Source organism: Pavona decussata, unplaced genomic scaffold (genome assembly GCF_977016875.1).
Source record: "Pavona decussata unplaced genomic scaffold, jaPavDecu1.1 SCAFFOLD_455, whole genome shotgun sequence".
Classification (NCBI taxonomy): domain Eukaryota; kingdom Metazoa; phylum Cnidaria; class Anthozoa; order Scleractinia; family Agariciidae; genus Pavona; species Pavona decussata.
In genome coordinates, this window is record NW_028145803.1 from 232501 (window position 1) to 255000 (window position 22500).

At 37.5% G+C, this 22500-nt stretch overlaps 2 long non-coding RNA genes across 2 annotated transcripts in view; one reads left to right on the forward strand and one right to left on the reverse strand.

Annotated features, from left to right (window-relative positions):
* The window catches only part of LOC146450504 (uncharacterized), a 2829-nt gene extending 110 nt beyond the window's left edge, over nucleotides 1-2719 (forward strand). Inside the window, exons 2-3 of the long non-coding RNA XR_014860300.1 lie at nucleotides 1806-1885; nucleotides 2645-2719. This is a non-coding gene — a long non-coding RNA (uncharacterized LOC146450504). The remainder of the gene's footprint in view (nucleotides 1-1805; nucleotides 1886-2644) is intronic.
* Nucleotides 2720-14525: 11806 nt separating this feature from the next.
* The window catches only part of LOC146450505 (uncharacterized), a 9613-nt gene continuing 1638 nt past the window's right edge, over nucleotides 14526-22500 (reverse strand). Inside the window, exons 2-5 of the long non-coding RNA XR_014860299.1 lie at nucleotides 19586-19630; nucleotides 19223-19258; nucleotides 18779-18844; nucleotides 14526-15321 (exon numbers count right to left, since the gene is read on the reverse strand). This is a non-coding gene — a long non-coding RNA (uncharacterized LOC146450505). The remainder of the gene's footprint in view (nucleotides 15322-18778; nucleotides 18845-19222; nucleotides 19259-19585; nucleotides 19631-22500) is intronic.

A 22500-nucleotide genomic window follows, 5' to 3' on the forward strand; every position in this document is an offset into this window, starting at 1 on the left:
TTGTAAAGCCTTTCTCAAGTTAAAGTGTTCAAAGAAAAAACCTTCTAGCTCGATGGACATTTTACTGTTAGTTTACCTGTTTTCTCGAAAAGAAGACAATTAATATCCTCTTTCTGCAACAGACATCGTTTTCAAAGCTATTGCCTAGATATTACATGCAGGTACCACACAAAGTCCCTAAATGAATGAACATGCTAAAGACAGAACTAAAACTGGAATTGAGCATCTGTGTAGTTGAAAACTGTAGAGGGTGTGTTTCTTCATTCTCTGACGAATGGCGTCAGCATTCGAAACGCCAGCACTGTGATCTCTTCACGGTGACCAAGTTACCTTGTCAACCTTGGCTGAGTTGCTCGAAGCATGGTTAGCGCTAACCATTGGTTAAAAGTTATTAAAACCGGTAGGTTGTTATGGTTTTTAACCCAGGTTAGCGCTAACCATGCTTCGAGCAACTGGGCCCTTGTTGATAAAACCAAACATTCAATGTTACGCCCTGATTTAGCTTGGTTTAAAAGGATTCTAAACACTTGCTCAGAAGTCAACCAGCAAGTCAAATTCCTTAAATTGTTCTTTCAAAAGTTTCCCCTTTTATATGAAACTGGTCTGGGCGAACTAAGGTGTTGGGGCAATTTTGAGAAACGAGAGTGGCACCCTGGCAAGTCTTGCACATTTATTATTGTAAAACATAATCAGTTATACGCTATATCAATTTTAGGTGCATGTTGTCTAAGAAAGGGACGTATAGTCGTTCTCGTTAAGTATAAAAGGCAAGCGAAGATAAAAACAAAGCCACGTTTATTTATTCTAGTACATAAATAGGGAAGTCACGTGCAAACAGCAAAATTACAAGGCAATTGACTAATCACTCTAAATTTCGGCGTCTTTTGTTCAGGCCATGTGGGTTCAATGTAGACAGCTGCGATCTCCAAAAGTATTCGATTGTGAGCATTAGTTGTTGTAGATGAGAGCTTTGTCTTTGGGTGACAGTTTGCTCAATTTTACACTCCATTCATTCATTCATTCATTCATTCATTCATTCATTCATTCATTCATTCATTCATTCATTCATTCATTCATTCATTCATTCATTCATTCATTCATTCATTCATTCATTCATTCATTCATTCCTTCCTTCATTCATCCATTTATTCATTCATTCATTCACTCACTCACTCACTCACTCACTCACTCACTCACTCACTCACTCACTCACTCACTCACTCACTCACTCACTCACTTACTCACTCACTCGCTCATCCATCCATCAATCCATCCATCCATCCATCCACCCATCCATCCATCCATTCATCCATCAATATATATAATTAATCTTGAAAGCTGTAAATTTTTCATGTTAAATTTTTTAACAATTATTTTAAAATACTTAAGAGCGGCTGCCTGTAAGGATCGAGAATACACGAGATACGGAGTACTGGTGTTACCTTAACCTACAATGGCTGGTTTAAGATTGTGCGTATATTTCTAAAAGGAAAGTAATAGGATAGTTACCACAAAGCTATCTTTGGATAAACGTTTGTTCATTTATAGGCAACAGGTTAAAATAAAACATCCCATTGCTTTCACACATACAACACTCATCGACATTGAAATTCCATTAACCTGGTTTAATGCCATTGTTCTAGTCCCCACGAGTCTCCTGCATACTGCCTGCAGCTCAGTCCTACAGCATCCATATAAAACTAGAAGCTGAAACTATACTTCCCTAATGAAGGAAACATAGATTTTAAGCATCACACACCTAATCCAAGATCTTTTTCCGCCTTTGCTTCCCACTTTTTCCATAGGATTCATTGCTTAAGATGAAACAAGCCATTGCTGTCATTGTCCTTGTTCTTTGCCTCTCAACTGCCTTTGTTGAGTCCAAGTAAGAAAACACTAATTACCATTCCACTAAGTAAAGAAACACTTAGAGAGTTAGTCAAATACGACATACGTTTATCTGCATTGATACGAGATTTCAATCATTGGCTTTCTCTATCAAATTGACTTGCCAATTTCATGAGAAATGATTGTGGAGCAACCCTTTGGAGCCGTGATCTGCCATCTAATGACATAGTCATTAGTCCGGAAGTTACTTTACTTTCTGCCTTTGATAAATGTACAGAAAGGCATTAAGTGTTTTCTTAATTTTAAAATTTGGCTAGTACACAACTAATGTGTGAGGCAGCTTTTATCTCTAGACTTTACAAACTAGCTTGACTGACATTACATACTTTAGAATGCTATTGATATAACGCATACAAAGAAGGTTTATTACGAGTTTGTGCATTGATGCTATGAACTGTGACAGCAGAAAAAGCTAACACAATTTGCCGGTTTTTTTTTTTTCATCTTTAAGTTATTCAGATATTTATTTCATTTGTGTTATATTTAAGAGAATTGCTTGCTCGTTAATAGAGGAAAAAAGTTAGAGCCTGACTTTCAGCTTGTTCTGAATACTATATCCTAAAATTAGGAGTCCACGTTTGATCGATTCACAAAGCTTCGACCAGATAAATAAAACCAAAACAAGCTTATCAATTGTTTTCATGCTCTCTGGTTGTCAGCAGATAGGTCCCTGTAGATATATAATAATTAAATGCCTTAGTTTTTCAGTTGATTTGATCTCACATTTTCTGTCTAGATCCTATTATGACAATCGTGAAAAGGCAGCCCTGTGGAAAATCATGGAAGAAGTACAAGAGGTTCGCACCTACTTGTAGATTCAATCTGAGATGATGATGATAATAATAATAATAATAATAATAATAATAATAATAATAATAATAATGATAATGATAATGATAATGATAATGATAACGATAACGATAACGATAATGATAATGATAATGATAATGATAATGATGATGTTCCTCCGTCATTTCCTTACTGTCATTTCCTTACTTTTTGTCATTTCCTTACAAAAAAGTGTCATTTCCTTACAGTAAGAAAATGACAATGTCATTTCCTTACCAAAAAATTGTCATTTCCTTACAGTAAGGAAATGACAATGTCATTTCCTTACAAAATAGTGTCATTTCCTTACCTCAATTTTGTCATTTCCTTACAAGTAAGGAAATGACAATGTAATGTCCCTACCACAAATTGCATTTTTCTTACATTGTCATTTTCTTACAGGGACATTTTCTCTTCTTTATGGGGAATCATTAACAAAGACACTACTTTCGACGACTTACCTGTTTGCAGTAATTTATGACTAAAATTGTCTTCATTCAGTGCTTGTTGTTTAAATTATGGCCCGTCTCAAATCAACGATTGGTCAGCCTTCATCCAGTTAGATGCCTTTATTTACAATAGGTTTTTTTGTTCATTTTTTCTGACAAAAGTAAGAACTGATATCATTATAGGTCCTGGCAATAAATATAGACTAATAGTAAAATACGTTGGATGTGATTATATTTTACACACTACAACTATATAATAATTGCAACGCTGTGCTTAAATGAAATCAACAAATTAAAGTTAAAACTACTCCGGTATACGAACATGATAGTTAAATGGCTTTTTCCGTGCATTCAAATAATTGTTATAAAGGGCAATCTGAGGTGAATACTTAATTGTCCTCCAAAAGGATGAAATAATTTAGTAAAGCCGAGATGAGCAGTTGTCGCAGTTGAAATCGAACACTCGGGCAGTTGAACACCTTGCAAGATTGGATACATAAGTTTCTATACCCCAGTTCTCAGTGAAGGGTTTTGTTTTACTGAAACTGATAATAGTAAATTTGGTAAAAAGAGAAAGGCAGAGAGGTTGCAAACTGATGTTACTGCGCTCACCAAAGAAAAGAAAGAAAAAGAGCGACAAAGACAGCAATTTTGGTACGGAAACAGAATCTACCGACTGTTCTGAGAATTAGGAATCTGAGTCAAAGAGTTCCGAAGACGACCCTGAATACGACCCTGCTCAGGAAGCGTTTTTCGAAAAGGGTCAAAAAGACGTAGACGGCATGTCAACATTCGGCTCAGATTCTGAGGGCGTTGGAGAAGTAGTAACAAGCCGAAAAAGTGACGCTAAATGGGAGGACTAGCTATTACCAACAAGCTGAAATGCACCACAGTCTTCGAAAGAAATCCTTAGGCCAGTTCGAATTCTATAGGTTCCAGCGTCATATTGCGGGTAGGGACACACCTGCCGCACAAGCACTTAACAACACGAGGCACGTCCATATTATACTCCGAGAGTTGGACTCACATGGAACAGGTTTGGATTGTCTAGCGCGGGACAAGTCCTTTGACATTCGGGACAACTGAGCCAGACCAAGACTAAGAAAAAAAAAACCTCAAAGGAACCACCATCAGGCTCTACTTCTGTTCCTTGGAGAGCTTTTCGAAGTTGGTCAAGGAATGTAAGAATCCAACCGAAGACCAAGAAGAGCAAGAAGATAGCAAACTGACGGAGAATGGGCTACTTTTTTGTCGCTGGTCCCTTGGGAGGCCTAAAACATTCTTAGGGGACGTTTTCGGACACACTGATTCCATTGGAAGCTTTTAAAAGAATATTTTTCTTGTGTCCAAAAGGAATATTCGTATTGAGTTAAAAAATTGACTTTTTTCCAAGGGGTAGGTTCAGGGGTTTTTGGTCAAAAATGAGCCAACTTTGAAGTTTGATCATTTTTGTGAAGTTTAAACTTTGTGATATGAAAAAGCTTTTTTTTCTGAAAATGTATTCTTACCCGTTGAATAGATGTCAGTTTCATTTAGATTTCATGTCTCCATCTTTAGGTCAAAGAGATTTTTTTATGTTTGTGTTATGTGTACACCGGTACCATTGTTCTCATTAAAACACATAGGGGCGAGCCCCAGTACTCAAAACTGGCATCCTACTGTGGTTTCTATTCTAGGCACCTGTTAACCCTTTCTAGATCGAGGGGGGGGAGGGGGATTCTGCTCGCTTTGACTTTGAACCTTTATAACCTTTTTTACTTTTAATATGCAAGCAAACACCACCAAACTCAGTAACTATTTTTGAAACTTGCCTGGGAACAAATTAGTATGGTCGGTGAATGACCTTGACATTTAACGTTGCCATGGTAACCAAATTTTCACAATTTTTACAAAATTCTAGCTCCGCAATTGCTTGGAAGGATTTTTTTCAGAGAAGCATAGTAATTACGTTTACATCATTCCAGTAAACATAAAAAACAGGACTTTTCAAAAAAAGTAAAATCTTCCTGTCCGTGATATTCTAAAAACTGTCATTTCCTTACTTAAATTGAGACCAATTTCTTTTGTAAAAAGATCAGAAATTAAAAAGAAGCCACGACATAGAGGCAAAGCTTGCGTCTCCCTCCGTGAATGATTATTATGGATGTCAACTCAAAGTTCTCTTTCACAGGGCCAAGATATCAACCAACACAGTAATTGTCATTTCCTTACAATTTTTACAGAAAACACAGTTACCTTTCCCTCGTTGTGAAGCCATTCGTTTGTGACAAATGCTCGATTTCTTTGCATGGCCTTTAATTGTGTATGTCTGGCTTTCAGCACCTACTATGGTGAAATTTATATGATTTAAATCCAGCACAGTGGAGGGATTTGTACTTGTGAGTTATTTTTGGTTGAAAATTGAACACCTATAGTGCTTTGCAATGCGAGAGGATTGCACTAATGACAATTAAGTCTTATGTGTCAACGAATGTAGTATTAATAGGCAAGAACAAGTCTTACATTAATAGGTAGGTCCGAGCAGTTGAGTGCTTAATAAGAAAAAGATACACGAATGTAAAGTTCCTTGAATTTAGAATAAAACTGTCATTTCCTTACCTTTAAAAACAAGAAAAAAATTGTCAAAAATTTGTAAAACGTTCGAAAGTGCTTATTTCTTAGCTGGCACTTTCATTCGTCCTAACCTTTCTAGAAAACAATCGGGACTTTTTTATCATCCAATCTGCGGTTCATTTTGAAGAAGAAAACGATATTCTAGAAACTGTCATTTCCTTACCTATTGAACATTTGGTCTTAAGACTTTCATTACTTCTATAATACTCGTGCCATTTATTTGATAACCTCACGAAATGTAGCATACATTGATAGCTATTATGTCACAAAAGACCAGGCATTATCATCTATTTTTAGCCCTTCTAGAGACATTTAACTCAAAAATGGCAATTCTGTCTTGAGGTTGACTTAAAAAACCTGTACTAGACACTATACTTGCACTAGATTTTTTTTTCGTCAAAAGGTCGCTTTTCAGAAACATGGATGATAACGTGGGGAAAACAAATGAAGCTGTGGGGAATGACTTTATCATCTGTTAGGCAAATTTGCAAAGTTCTAGCAATTTTTCTTCCTAGATTCCCCAATTTTCGTCATTTCCTTACCTTTTGGAAATTTCAATACGCCATTTCTCGGTGGCAGTTAAGGCAACGTTGCTGTTCTTTTAGCACAAATGACATTGGCACCAGAAGTTTGCTTTGTGAAAAATTAGGGGTTTTCCATGTAAAATGCACATTTTACAAGCGATTTTATGATTATCATGAGAAAGGTAAGGACATGACTTTTCAGGAACATTATAATGATAATGATAATGATAATGATGATAATGATAATGATAATGATAATGATAATGATAATGATAATGATAATGATAATGATAATGATAATGATAATGATAATAATAATAATAATAATAAAAAAAGAGCTATTAAAAACCTATTTATTATTTATTGCGATAGACTATTTTCAAGCACAATTTCAGTAATATATTTTTTTAAAATATTCGACTTCGAAAAAAAACGAGACTACTTTCAAGCATAATGTTTTTGTAAAGAAAAAGAAAAAAACAGATGTCATAAAGTTAAAAACAAAAAAGTCGTTTTAAAATCAGCTCCACTTGATTAAAAAAAAAAATTCGCATCTCTCAAATGACTTCTTCTGCAGTGTCAATGTCAATGTCCGCATGTCCGCGTTCTTGATGTCACGTTGGCTTCTTCGTAATGTCCTAGAACCTCTAATACAGACGAGTGCAGATCTTAACAGTGCGAATGAAATTCGGCTTCTGATCCATGAAATGGTAATAATAATAATAATAATAATAATAATAATAATAATAAAATAATAAAATAATAATAACAATAATAATAATAATAATCATAATAATAATAATAATAATAATAACAAGAAGCTGTTTTCAGCTTATACTCGGGCCATATTTGACTGCGTGGTGCGTGAGCCTACGATCTTATAGCAGTGATAGCTTCCAGCATCGCAAACTCCCCAAAATCGATAGGAATAGACGGAGATATGCACCCATGAAAACATAGTTCAGGCTTCAGAAGTGATTCATCGTTTTATTGCTACAGCTCTGTTTCGTATATGGTCAGGAGCTGACCACACTCATCACGCAACTTCGACGAATGACCGTTAAGTATATAAGGTAATAAAAAAAAAGTAGTGATTTAAAGGGGAAGTATCACGAAAATTTGATGTCATTTCAAAATCCAAAAATGCTCGTCTGACAACAAAAACAGAAAATAATTGTCAAGTTTTGTTATAAATTATCACCCCAGTGCAATAAAACTGTCGATTAGTGCCTCTGGCCAGAGACAGAGTAGGTCAGAATGGATTGAAACTTGAAAAATTTTAGACTATTGTTTATCAAGTTTTCGTATTTCTGTTTCCAAAATGCGCTAGAACAGAGTACGAGTTGTTCCTGTCAGGAATTGAGTTGATTTCTCTCCTCTCGTTGTTCTAGAATTATTTTGTAGCAAAGTGAAGGTCTTATTTCACCATTTTTAACAAAAGACGTAAAAAAAAAACCCATCATACTTCCCCTTTAAAAGCAAGCACCTGCTAGGCGATAAAATACAATTCTACGTGCCGTGAGAGAGTTGACGTGCCATGATACAAACGGTTACGTTACGTTATACAAGGGGTTTTTGGTACGTATCTATTTATACGAGAGCATGGATTTATGAAATCATTCGAACGGGTGATTTAAAACAAGTGTTTACTGGGCGATAAAATGCTAATGCTCGTGGCGTGATACAATTCACGTGCCTTGATATAGACGGTTACTTTACGTTTTTCGAGAGGTTTTGAGTACATATCTATTTCTGTGGGCGCTTGGACTTGGTAATTCATTGCGTTTGCTCAGGCTTCTATGTTATTATTGGGTTTGAACTTTTTGAGTACTTTCCATTTAATAAGAAATGTTTTGTTTGCGCCCGTCAGGGTCCATATATTGTTCAGATAGTTCCGTTGCATTGCGTCTGTTGGCGTTTCGGAAGAATGTGCGGATCATTATCAGTAGCTGGGCACTGACCCTTATATAACAAGGACTAGTAATATAACCAAAGACCACCGTATATAACTCAGTGCCAACAGACCACCCTATATAAATACATAACTGAAAAAAGCCCTTACATAAGTTTGCGACTTCCAACATTCCTTATAAACGTGATTTGTAAGAGTCCTTGATTAAAAGACTTTTCAGAAGCAGCGATTATAAGACGCCTTATATAACGGCGATTATAAGACATATTACAAATGGCGATTATAAGACGCCTTAGAAACGGGGATTAAAAGACATATTACAAACCGCGATTATAAGACTCCTTATAAACCGCGATTTCAAGACTCCTTACAAACCGCGATTATAAGACTCCTTATAAACCGCGATTTTAAGACGCCTTACAAACCGCGATTATAAAGCGCCTTATGAACAGGGACTGATAAGACTCCTTACAAACCGCGAATGTAAGACTCCTTATAAACCGCGATTTTAAGACGCCTTATAAACGGCGCTTATAAGACGCCTTATGAACAGGGATTACAAGACTCCTTACAAACCGTGATTATAAGGCGCCTTATGAACAGGGATTATAAGACTCCTTACAAACCGCGATTACAAGACGCCTTATGAACAGGGATTGTAAGACTACTTACAGAGCGCGAATGTAAGACTCCTTACAAACCGCGATTTTAAGACGCCTTATAAATGGTGATTAGAAGACGCCTTATGAACAGGGATTATAAGACTCCTTACAAACCGCGAATGTAAGACTCCTTATAAACCGCGATTTTAAGACGCCTTATAAACGGCGCTTATAAGAGGCCTTATGGACAGGAATTATAAGACTCCTTATAAACCGCGATTTTAAGACGCCTCATAAACTGCTATTGACTCCTTATAAACCGCGATTTTAAGACGCCTTATAAACGACGATTATAAGACAGCTTATGAACAGGGATTATAAGACTCCTTACAAACCGCGATTATAAGACGCCTTATGAGCAGGGATTATAAGACTTCTTACAAACCGCGATTTTAAGACACCTTATTAACGGCGATTATAAAACTCCTTCTAAACGGCGATTATAAAACTCCTTACAAACCGCGATTATAAGACTCCTTATAAACCGCGATTTTAAGACGCCTTACAAACCGCGATTATAAGACTCCTTAAAAACGGCGATTTTAAGACGCCTTATGAACAGGGATTATAAGACTCCTTATAAACCGCGATTAAAAGACGCCTTACAAACCGCGATTTTAAGACTCCTTATAAACTGCGATTATAAGACATCTCACAAACCGCGATTATAACACTCCTTATAAACCGCGATTGTAAGACGCCTTACAAACCGTGATTATAAGACTCCTTAAAAACGGCGATTTTAAGACGCCTTATGAACAGGGATTATAAGACTCCTTATAAACCGCGTTTATAAGACTCCTTACAAACCGCGATTTGAAGACTCCTTATAAACAGCGATTATAAGACATCTTACAAACGGCGATATAAGACGCTTTATAAACGGCGATTATAATACTCCTTATAAGCGGCGATTATAAGACTGCTAATAAGACTCTTTACAAACAGCGATTGTGACTCCTTATCAGCGGTGATTCGATTATAAGACTCCTAATAAACGGCGATCATCCATAAACGGCGTCTTTAAGAGAGAATGTCTGTGAAGACCGCGTGATATCAGTAAAATTCAAAATCTTCATATTTCGCTCAGAGATACCCTATGATAAGCCAACAAACGTGATATATTTTTTTTGTTCAAAGCTGGCTGTATTTTCAAGAAAATTCTCAAAAACTGTAACGGGCGCCGACAGTCATAAAATGGCGGAAATTAGTGCGTCGAGTGACAACACAAGAACTTCGCTCGTGTAAAGGGCAAAAGGAAGTACGGTTTTTTCAAATTGGTATATTTGTGTAAGAGACATTGGCGAATGATTCAAGTCTAAAACCAGGATTGTTTACCTAAGTGGGAATGCACGGCAAGAGTTTAAAAATCACCAATATTTAATTGTTTAAAAATCTCATTTTGGAGCAGTTTTTCAATAAACGTTTTTCCCATGCGGTATGACTCAGAAGCGCTTGAAATTAAGGCTGTGATTAGTGGAAATAGTCTTCTTTTCAAGGATGTAAAAATTAGTCTGGGGCTCTTAACTTCTGCACGCAAAAAACACGCTCAATGTCGAGAAAAATCACAAACTCCACTTGTCAACAAACACAAATAATCGAATTAGAGTCTGTTATCGAAGCCAATATTCCAAGCAAATCTTAGTGCTTAGCACCGTATTTGATTTGAAAGTCAACATTACAAGTTTACCTTGCAAAACTTGTAGCTGTAGATTGCTTTTCATCGCCACTCTCCCTTCAAAATTGTTATCTTCCCTTCGACCATGTTTACCAAAGCACAAGTAATCAACAACCGTACGTATAACTCCTGCATGAAACATTACAGTTCCTGACAGATTCAACCATATTTGAGTCTCCACACAGCTATAGCAAATAAGGTAGCTCAATTGTACGATTAAGAACGATGATGCGATTATCTATAGTCGCAGAAGAAGAAATTTTGCAGCCCGAAGACGCGTACAAGAGGAATCGTCTGTAGACTGTGAGACATCATGTTTGTCACGCAATGAGACCGAGCGCGCAGGACACCCAACAAAATTAACAACCAGATTATAGTTTTTACGCGGCAGTTTGTCTGCGTCCGACTCCAAGCTTAAAATCCCCTAGCTGACATGGTACTAAATCTGTTACCAGCTTTTTATCTTTTAGGATGGGATTTTTTAGTACAAATGTTTTACAAGCAGATGCTTTGTACATCGTGCAGGTGCAGTGGACAGAACGGTACCACTAGGGGGGCTGGTGTCAAATGGGCACACCATGTCCAGCTTAATAGCCCGGCCTTGCCTGACTTTATCGACGAGACTAAAACAACAAAAAGAGAACCGCATTTAAAGGCAATTACAATAACTTCTTTACGATAGGAAAGTTCGCGCTTTATGTAAGCTACGCTCAAATAAATCAACCATTTATTAAAATCATATTTTACATTATTCAGATGTACACTACCCGCGTTTAGCGAAACCTATTCAAGGCGGGTAGTGTAACACGGGCCAGTGGTGTAAGTGTCGCCTGAAGGTTAGCGTAACAGTGGTATAAATGCCACCAATGCTTTTAGCACTCAGCTTGTAAGGCCAATGAAGAACATACTTAAAGCAAAAAGCTGATAAGAGCCCGGAAAACGAATCTTATTGCTGGCAGATGCAGCCTAGACAAAGTGACTGAATCGTTTTCATGTAAGGCTGTTTGCGATGAACTGGTGTGTCAGTCACATGCTAAAAGACAAACAAATGTCCTTTAGAAGGACAACATTTTCAATGCCCTTTGTAACATCAGCTAGGCTTAGCTTGAGCTACACAGTTCCATATGGCCGATGAATCCGGATTAATTGCAATTTACAGTCACGACATATACCTACCCAAAGCAACGATAATTATTAGGATAACTGTGCTCCTGAAAATAAAAAAAACAAAAAGTTTCTAGAATAATATTAAGCACCGCAGGGTTCTAACCACGGCCGCACCCATACTCATGGTCAGAAATATTTAGAGAAGAAGGTTAGACCCTCAATTGGTTCGGATGGCCACGTTGAAATTTTTATGGCGGCCCCGTCTCCAATTTGGAGATGTAAAATAACCACTGTAATGAGCCCTGGATATGACCACTCTCAGTACCAGCGATTAGTCTGAAGGGCGTCTGAGGGAATATAATGAGACTATAAAATTGTGTAACTGTCAGAGTTCAGTTTATTTGAGAGAACTTAACGGAGTTCTTCACAGATTAGTAGCTACAGCTATAAAAAGTATCCATAATAATAATAATAATAATAATAATAATAATAATAATAATAATAATAATAATAATAATAATAGTAGTAGTAGTAATAATAATAATAATAATAATAATAATAATAATAATAATAATACTAATAATAGTAATAATAATAATAATAATAATAATAATAATAAAAGCATAAGCGTTACATTTATAGTTGGATTTCCAGGAAAATGAGCATGTTGGTTTCATTCACGGAAAAAATTTAAGTTCGTGATAAACATTATAATTAAATTATCGCACATCAAAAAAGGGCTAGTTATTAAAAATGCGAGCTTCTTGTTGCAAGTATATGTTAATTTTTTTCCGACTTACGGCTTTTCGCTCAGTTTGAAAATAGGGCACAACTTTTAAATTTCATATTGACCTTCCCTTAACATGAATTAGCAAAACTACGTTGCCTTACGGGAAAATTTGTACCTGTTGGCTCTGGTACGTCTTAGATAGTCTCCGAGAGCGCCTTGTTAATACCGCGGTCAGCCTTGCGTGACTTCCCTTTGGCGTAGCTCGATAAGGTATCGTTGGGAACCTCTCCACCACCCAATGGCCAAAGAGGAGGGATGAACTGGACAGATGGTCATGCCCGAAATGTCACAAGGTGCAGTGAAAATTGAAGCCCGTGCAAAACTTAAGTTGATCTCCGGCTCAACATTACTTACGCCGACAGACTGTGTGTGTGCTGAGATGCTTTTTCCACATGAAAGCAACGGGAGGATAAGGGCACTTTTTTTCTTTTGCTCGTCTTTGTTTATCTTGGGAGCACTGTCCCCCAGCTAACCTCTGAAAAGAGCAATTGATATCCATTTCATGTGTTATCCGGAAGGACAACGTGGCTGCGTGATCATCTGTTTGTTTAAAAATTTTGAATGACGCGATGGTCATTATATCATTAGGATTGGTTCACCTTATTAAATTTGGTTGTCTTTAGTTTTGAGCGCTCCCGCTTTTCCCTTCCCATTATTTTATTACTACTTTCCTTCTTCTAAATTTTACATTTGTTTATTTCCTTCATTTCTTCCTTTGTTTGCTTACAAGTTCGTTTTCTTTCTTTCTTTTTTTCTTTCTATCGTTCGGGCTGCTTGTCTGTCGGTCGGTGGTTCTTTCTTCCTTAACCTATCTCGTTCTTTTTGGCGTTTTTTCCATTTGTTTTAAGAGTTTTAGATCACAGTGTCTTTTTTAACAAACCAAAATTATTTCCTTATCCGCACAACTTGTGTAACACCTGAAGGAATATTGGTAACCAAGCCTTCCTTGTAAGGAGTGTGATATGTCATTGCGTGACATACAAATGATATGCATGGATTGAAGAAGTCAAAACGACAGTGTCGCTCAGTAATCGAAAATCTCGCTCAATGGTCATTTTTTTACGATGAAACAAGCTCAGTTGTACGTTAGAGAAAGGTAGCAGATATGGTGTATTTGAAACTGCGAAGAATAGCGCCGATGTTTGTACAAGAGCCACCCAGGTATCGTTCAGATAGTTGTTGATTTCGTAAACTCGCTGTCAGAGGGAAGATGGTAATTTTGAAGAGAAAGTAGGAATGAAAACCAATCTACAGCCACTGTTTTAGCAAGGTAAACTTGTAATGTTGACCTTCTAATCAAATAGGTGCTAATCACTAAGATTTGCTTGGAATATTGGCTTCGATAACAGAGACTAATTCGATTATTTGTGTTTGTTGACAAGTGGAGTTTGTGATTTTCTCGACATAGAGCATGGTTTTTTCGTGCAGAAGTTAAAAGCCCCAGACTAATTTTTATATCCTTGAAAAGAGGACTATTTCCACTAATCACAACCTTAATCTCAAGCGCTTCTGAGTTATACCGCATGGGAAAAATGTTTATTGAAAAACTGCTCCAAAATGAGATTTTTAAACAATGAAATATCGGTGATTTTCAAAGTCGTGCCGTGCATTCCCAGTTAAGTAAACAATCCTGGTTTTAGACTTGAATCATTTGCCAATGACTCTTACACAAATATACCAATTTGAAAAAACCGTACTTCCTTTTGCCCTTTACACGAGCGAAGTTCTTGTGTTGTCACTCGCCGCACTAATTTCCGCCATTTTGTGACGGTCGGCGCCCGTTACAGTTATTGGTAATTTTCTGGAAAACAAAAGCAGAGCTGAACATAAGAAATACACCACGGTTATTAACTCATCATAGAGTCTGTCTGAGCAAAATATGAGGGTAGTCAATTTTTGAACCCTGTGCCATCACTCACTCGGTCATGAAAAAAAGGCGCTCTTAAGTCTTTAACGCCGTTTCTAAGATTTCTTATCAAATTGATCGTAAGAACGCTAAACCTTACGAACGCTTTTGCTAATTCCATACGAAAACTGTTCTTTCGGAACACGTTTTCGTTACGAAAATCGACTTTTAAATCGTCAGATTAAGGGTCCTTACGCTTTAAGATTTCTCGATTTACGAACCCGTGAAGTCGTCTGCCCCCATAGCACACAATTACCATATCTTTCATGTAGGTTTTGTTAAGTTTTATTTCTTAATACTAACCCATTATTACATTAATAAATAGTAAATAAAACAAAGTAATCAATAGTGTTTCTTTTAAAAATGCCTAATTTAGATTCAAATGTCAACCCATCAAAAAGCATGAAAGTTGATTTTCTCTTCTTTTCAGAAAAATAAGTGGACATTGTTATCTGTTCTAGGAAAGTTACAATTAAATATTGGAAATACCGTCACAAAAATCTTATCGGGTGAGATGATTTAAGCATCTTTGTGCTTCTAATAATCTGGGCGTTTTTCACACCCAAACCCTGGGTTACCGTAAACTTTAATTCTAAGTTAATAACTAATCAATACGGATGATGCACAGGAGTCTGTCATATGGGAACGAGAATAGTAAAAGTTAGACTATTTTGTAGCATTTCCAATTGGGTATTTATTACTGGTACATAAACAGTGGATCTCGATCGAATCGCACAATCTTCAAAAAAGAAAGTGAACATCTAAGGAAAGCCAAACAAAATACAATGGAAACAGAGCCTGGTTTTTCGAGTAACGATAAACCGAGCTTTACGATGCCTTTGGTAAGTGTTCTAGATGAAAAAAAATTATTTACACAAATGAACAGCAAAAGGCGTAATGCGTTGTAATAAAAATAATTATGTTTCTTGGTTGTTGAATGTCACCTATGAAGTAAAAAAAAAAAGAGAGAGAGAACATACGGCATGAGTCTATTGTTGTTTTCGTGTTGGGTATTTCATCCTTATTTTACTTACATGAACAAATGTACAATCAAATTGTTTTTCAACTAATTTGGACTTTTGCACCGAATTTAAGCCCTCCTTGCCCACTAGTTGGTTTTTATGGAGGGGAATGTTGGACAAAAATGTGATTGGATCGTACCGTATTGCTTTGTCTTCGGTGATGCTATGAATCTACCAGTACGGTACTATGTCGTACCCGGTAGGATATTATATCGAAACAGCGATGGTATTATATCGTACCCAGTAACACAATCAATCCTTCGACATGCTATTATATCGCACCCGATGATGATATGTCGTACCCAGTGATGCTATATCGTACCCTTATGTCGTACCCGGTGATGCAATGTCGTACCCGGTGATGCTATATCGTACCCTTATGTCGTACGCGGTGATGCAATGTCGTACCCGGTGATTCAATGTCGTATCCAGTAATGATGCCCCATCGTAGATGCCGGCAAACATTACGGGTTTATTTTGCTTAGAAAGATCACATTATATTTTCGTAGGCGGCCATTTTTTTTTTTTAATTTTGCCGAGAAGTCGGTAGAACAAGCAAATTTTGATTTATCACCAAAATATGGAAGGTCAACATCAGTCACCCTTTCAGCTGGTTAGCGTAAACATCAGAGCAGTGTTAAGTGATGTTATAAATAAGTTAGAAAGTACAGAGTACAGTGGAACCTCTAGCCTGCGTAGCAGTCGTTTCCGTTTCCTTCAGGCCAAGCGGGGTAAGCGCGCGAGGGCATTGGGCAAAAAGGAGCAAAAAGGTAGGAGCGGAGGGGAGGGGCCCCTCCTCCCCGCTCCTACCTTTTTGCTCCTTTTTGCCCAATGCCCTCGCGCGCTTACCCCGCTTGGCTTGAAGGAATTGGAAACGACTGCTACGCAGGCTATGGAACCTCGATTTAACGAAGTCGCTGGGGACCGGCCAAATTTGTTCGTTAAATTGAGGGTTCGTTATATCGAAAACCTCGACATAACGAACTTGAGGGGAAACCACCAAAATGTTCGTTATATCGAGGTCATAGTTAATGATTGATTTTCAACACAGGTGACTTCTGTCACGCAATTCAATGCAATTTTCGTCACCCAGAAGTGCCGCGTTTTGAGATGCAATTCATTGAGCATGGTGGCTTTCAGTTGCAATTATTTTCACTTTTGAGCAGACGCGCAGCTTTTGTTTACAAAAAAACGACGCTTTCAGAGTGTTGATCTGTTCAGCGTTTATCTTCTGTCGCGCGTTGACGTAGTAATTCGTTATATCGAGGTTCTATTCCATACATTTTACTCTAACTTTGGCCGGGACATAGAATATCGTTCGTTATATGGAGGACTTCGTTAAATAGAGGTTCGTTAAATCGAGGTTCCACTGTATAGCAACAACGTTAACATCGACTTTGCAAGATACAAGATTGACTGGGTTTGTGCTCTGCTGTTGAGGTTAGGGGGAACTTTAGAAGACTCAGTTCTTAGGAATTTGCTTGACGGCAACAGATTCATTACTGAATCAGTGCTCGATGTACGCAATCACTACCAAGCTACTGAGACATTACTGTACACACATTTCTCCTTGTGTCACCCACCAGGAGTAAAAAGAGGTTTCATAGGAGAGGCCCTCAGACTTCTCCGAACAAGCTCAACAAAAGAAACATTTGAAGAAAAAATCAAACATTTCGAATCACGACTTATCGAGAGGGGCTATCCAAAAAAATCTAGTGCAGAGAACTCTCTCAGAAGTGATTTTTGGGAATAGAAAACAGGCCCTTCAACAAAAACCTCGCACAAACAAGAGAATCTTGCCTTTTGTCACGCAATTCTCGGTTTTCACTGTCACGCCATTGAAAAGAAAATCGAAACCATTCCATGAATGAAGTCAAGAAATTGACATGGTATAGAGGATAAATAAATAAGGCATCTGTCCAAGTGTCAGGTCTGTGCGGCATTCCATACTCAAGTTATTTGACAAAATGTTCCACATAAATTCATGGAGACGCCATGTTTGTGTCCCTCTGAGGGGCACAAACATGGCGGCCGGAAATAAGAAAAAACATCTGGAGTTCACTTTTGCCAGAAAAGATGTTTGTTTACCCTTGTGAATTTTCGAATGTTTAGATTAATATTTCTCCTCAAACTTAAATTGTTTAGAATGCTGAAAATCACCCGACGCCGGTCGTTTTTAAGAGACGGAAAAGCTCTGTCACGGCCGTCCTCCTGATGTCACGCACGACAGAAACTCGGAAATTGAAACTGTTCTATTTTCAAAAGGAAGCACGACATCGAGCTAAGAAATTGTGAACAGACATATTTTTAGGTAATCTTTCCTTGAATGAAGGTAAAAATTTTGTAGGCCTCCCAGTTTTGAGAATTTGGTGCCGTCACGTGAAAACCAAGAATACCACCCATCAGTTACTAACTTGAAACAAATACTAATGGAAAACTGGCATTTAAGAGAACGACAACCATTGCTTAGAGAAATTTACAAGGAACCTCCTCTAATTTCATACAAAAGAGGTACGTCTCTCAAGGATATACTAGTGAGAGCAAAACTCACTGAAAACTCTAAAAACGGCTAAAGCAAGCACGTGAGAGTCGCGCAGTCCTGTCACTATTTATAAAATATTGTTCATGTTCGCCGCTGGTGGATCCAGTCACCGAGTTTTCTAGTTGCTGTAATGTATTCCTGGCATTTCGCAAAATTTCCATCGTTCTGGTGAGAACATTTTCCTCAGATGTTTGCTCCGACATTTTTCAAAAGCTCTGACAAAGCTAGCTATGGAGGAGCAGACGACGCGAAGCGCAAGTCATATCACGTGATGTCAACTTCCCGCCTTTTCTCGTAAAAAAACCCCGCTGACAATGCTGTTCGCCGGCATCCGGACGTATACGATATGGCATCACCGGGTACGACATTGCATCACCGAGTACGACATTGCATCACCGGGTACGACATTGCATCACCGCGTACGACATAAGGGTACGATATAGCATCACCGGGTACGACATAAGGGTACGATATAGCATCACTGGGTACGACATATCATCACCGGGTACGATATAATAGCATGTCGAAGGATTGATTGTGTTACTGGGTACGATATAATACCATCGCTGTTTCGATATAATATCCTACCGGGTACGACATAGTACCGTACTGGTAGATTCATAGCATCACCGAATACAAAGCAATACGGTACGATCCAATCACATTTTTGTCCAATATTCCCCTCCATAGGTTTTGCGAAATCAATGCTCGTTTAATGGCAGGATCCTTGTTGCTAAGGCCTTATTCACGGAGAACAGAACAGTACTGCGCATTAAAAAAAAAGAAAAAAAAAAAACAGAAAAACCCATAGTAAGTGATGCACATGTTGATACTTACAGCTCCGCTGTTGTCTTGGTCGTCATTGTCATCATTGCCCAGTCGGGGCCGTTTAGAGGTTTCTCCCTAAAAGGAATTAAAAAACAAACCTCAAAGAAACTCATTACGTATACAACACTACAGTACAAAAATATGGAGTTCTAACATCTTAAAACAGTTCTCATGCTATCACTAAAGCACGTCAACATAACAATTCCTTTTGCATTTTGGAAGAAAACTCACTGTAACGTGGCCTGATGGCTAGCTGGCTATCCTAACCACACTTTTCGACAGCTTAAACGTTAACTAAAGACTAGTGGGAGAACTTGCTATTCTTACAGTTTTTAAGATATCCTGAGAATACTTTGTGAAATGGTTGGTCTGACAATGCAAGGAATGTCAGAAGGCCAGTCACTTCTTAGATTATTCTTTGTGTTGATTGTATGTTTCTTTCAAATTACTGACCTGCTTTTGGATAGCAAGGAGTCTCTTCTGTCGCACCTGAAAAATATTCCCACCAATTATCAGCTTACATTCAAGCAACAAGTTCACCTCAATACCATTTGAGTGTACCGTATTAATGAAAAAATAAGATCGTTTAAAGGTGAGTATTGCATGCTGTATACAACACATCCCCAAGTCTCATCTCCTTATTTGATTTTTTTTTTCATTTCATATACTCTTCTCTTAAAAAATAATTTCTCTATGTGTAAATAGAGTACATGTAAATAAATTTTACACAAAATCTCTGTAGCTTGTTATACTGGTCTCCTTTTAAAGTTATATGATGTCACTTTTTATTGATTTAGACAAAAGATTATTTAGTACCTGCTCATATTCAGGGCTGTCCCTCTCAGTTTCATCCAAATCTTCCTGAAAAACAATTTTTATTTGCATATAAATAACTAGAATATCCCGCAGAATAATAGTTTATGTTTTGTTTTTGTACAAAGCAATACTCTGTGGCCCTATTACCTCCTTTGGAATCACGTTTACTCCCAATCAAAGGGAAGGGGAGTGGACGACTAATAGAATTGGGGCTCCATCTACAAGTGTTTATTCCTTAATCAGAAGAAAAAAATTCATTATAAATGTGGTGTTACGTACAAGACTTAGTAGTGACCAGTGACTTTCATTTACTTCGGCGCGGACCATTTTAAATATATAAGTGGATGTTAAAATTAATTATCCCCTAAAGAATACAATTTTCTAGCGAAAGTGTGTCTAGCATTTTAATTAGTTAAGAAACAGGACCGAATCAAGATAGCACTATTATCTTCAAGGTTATTCATTGGCATCACTTGCCATATAATAGTCATCGGATTCAAATACTTAAAGACTCCCTTTGCAATCGAGTTATTGAAGGCCATCGGAGTCAGGTTTCTCAAAAACCGCTAGCACGTGTACAGCTACTTCCTCTTATTAAAAAGTGACTGATCAGGGAAATCTGTGATTGAATCTCGTGTTTGAAGGTGGCTCTTGCTTCTGAAACATTTTACATAAACGCTAGGCGGTTACTAGCCAACTTTTCGTTGGCTCATGTTGTGCTGCAATCTTACAATATGGAAATCGTGTCAATTGGACTAACACGTCCGATGCATGTTCAGCAAAGTGGGAAATAGCATTTTTGTGATAACAAAGCGCCTAGTTGGTTCCTTATTGTTTATTCATCACTTCATATCCAGTGCGCGAATAATTAGAACATAGAAAAACTATGACAAACATTTAGTACAAAAGGTCAACGACTTAAAATAATTAACTGGAACACGATTGACAACGGTAACTAACTATCGCCGTCTTCCAGTTTTTTTGGAGTGGTCAAAGGGTTTTGGTGAACGTCGAGAGCAAGGACTTAAATAACACCACTGCGAAAGAGTCAATTAAGGACGGTGCCTACTATTGTTACTGCGCACGCGTTCTGCGCATCGCGAGATACTCGGGTTTCCTATAGGTAGTGCCTACTAATACATGAATATTTTTGCGCAGTTTAAAACTATACGGAGAAAGCAGAACTTAGCAAATGCTTTTGGTATCTCAAAAGAAATTTGGGGGTAACCGTGCATTTTTCAGAGATAATTAGGCTTCAATTTAGGAAAAAATCCCATACATTGCTTTATATTTTGGCGTTTTTTAGAGATACTAATGCTTAATTATCTCTGAAAAATGCATGGTGACCCTCAATTTTCTTTTTGGATTCCAATAGGCCTTGCTAAGATCTGCTTTTCCCGCATAGAAATAAACCGCGCAAAAATACTTCGGTATTAATAGGCACCGTCCTTAAAAACGCCGTCGCGATCAGATTTGTTAAACGCGCCTCCGTATCAAAGTTTTTAAAAAATGCTAATGCGATCAAGTCCTTAAAATAGCCATTTAGTTCAGGTTTCTTAAACTTGCCATCGCGATCAAGTTTTAAAAACGCCATTTAGATCAGGTTTCTTAAACCTACCATCGCGATCAAGTTCCTTAAAAACGCCATTGAGATCAGATTTTTTAAACATGTCATCGCTAAAACCCAAATAAAACCACGCATGCGCATTTGACCAAAAAATTGCGACTGCTTTTTTTCGTGGAAATTAATTGTTTTCTAAGGAACCGCTCATTAGAATTTCCTGAAATTTCGCATGAAAATAGTTCCCTAAAAGCGTAACTCGCCTACAAAGAGAAACCTAAATCTAACAGAGGTTATCTTCACAAAACATTAAAATGCAAAATCAATATTTGCAGGAGATCTCTCTGTCAAAATTACATGAAAATAGTGCAACTGTGTCAGTGTTTTGTGAGTTGTTCTGGATACAAAAAATGGAAAAAATCTAATGAGTACATTTTCTAAAAATAAAGGAAACCTACTATTTATGGACGTTTAATAATTCGCTGCGTTGCCATGGAAACGGTACTTAGCTCAACAAGACGTACGGAAATACATTCTTTCTTAGTTGGTTTAACACCATGTCATTTTTGGGCGTCCAGAAATACATAGTTTCCAAATAACGTCTTTTAACATCTGTACACTAAAAACCTGTACGTATTCGGCCACCTTAAAAACCCCATTGAGGTCAGATTTCTAAACATGCCATCGCTATCAAGTTCTTAAAAACACCATCGCGATCAAGTTCTTTAAAAACAACATGGCGATCAAGTTTCTTAAAAACACCATGGCGATCAAGTCTCTTAAAAACGCCATTGAGATCAGGTTCCTTAAACATGCCTTCTTAAACTCATTAATAATTCAAAAGCCAAAGACAAAGGAAATCATGCACCGTGACGTGTTTGGATATCTGATGAAAAACTTCTCGTTTTTGCATCCTTAATTTCTCCTTCAAAATCGGTTTGTTTGAGAAGTTATATCAAACACTCGTCACAGTGTCATCACAATATCAAAAACCTCCAAGTTCGTCAAAAAAAACTCCGCTACCCGTCGTATTTTCAACTCTCTTCTCGGTGTTTGATATGTGATGAAACACTGTGTCTCGTGTTTGATATATTACATCTCGATCAAGTTCTTAAAATCGCCATTGAGGTCAGATTTCTTAAACATGCCATCGCTATCAAGTTCTTAAAAACGCCATCGCGATCAAGTTTCTTAAAAACCCCATTGAGGTCAGATTTCTTAACATGCCATCGCTTTCAAGTTCTTAAAAACACCATCGCGATCAAGTTTCTTAAAAACACCATGGCGATCAAGTTTCTTAAAAACGCCATTGAGATCAGATTTCTTAAACATGCCATCGCTGTCAAGTTTCTTG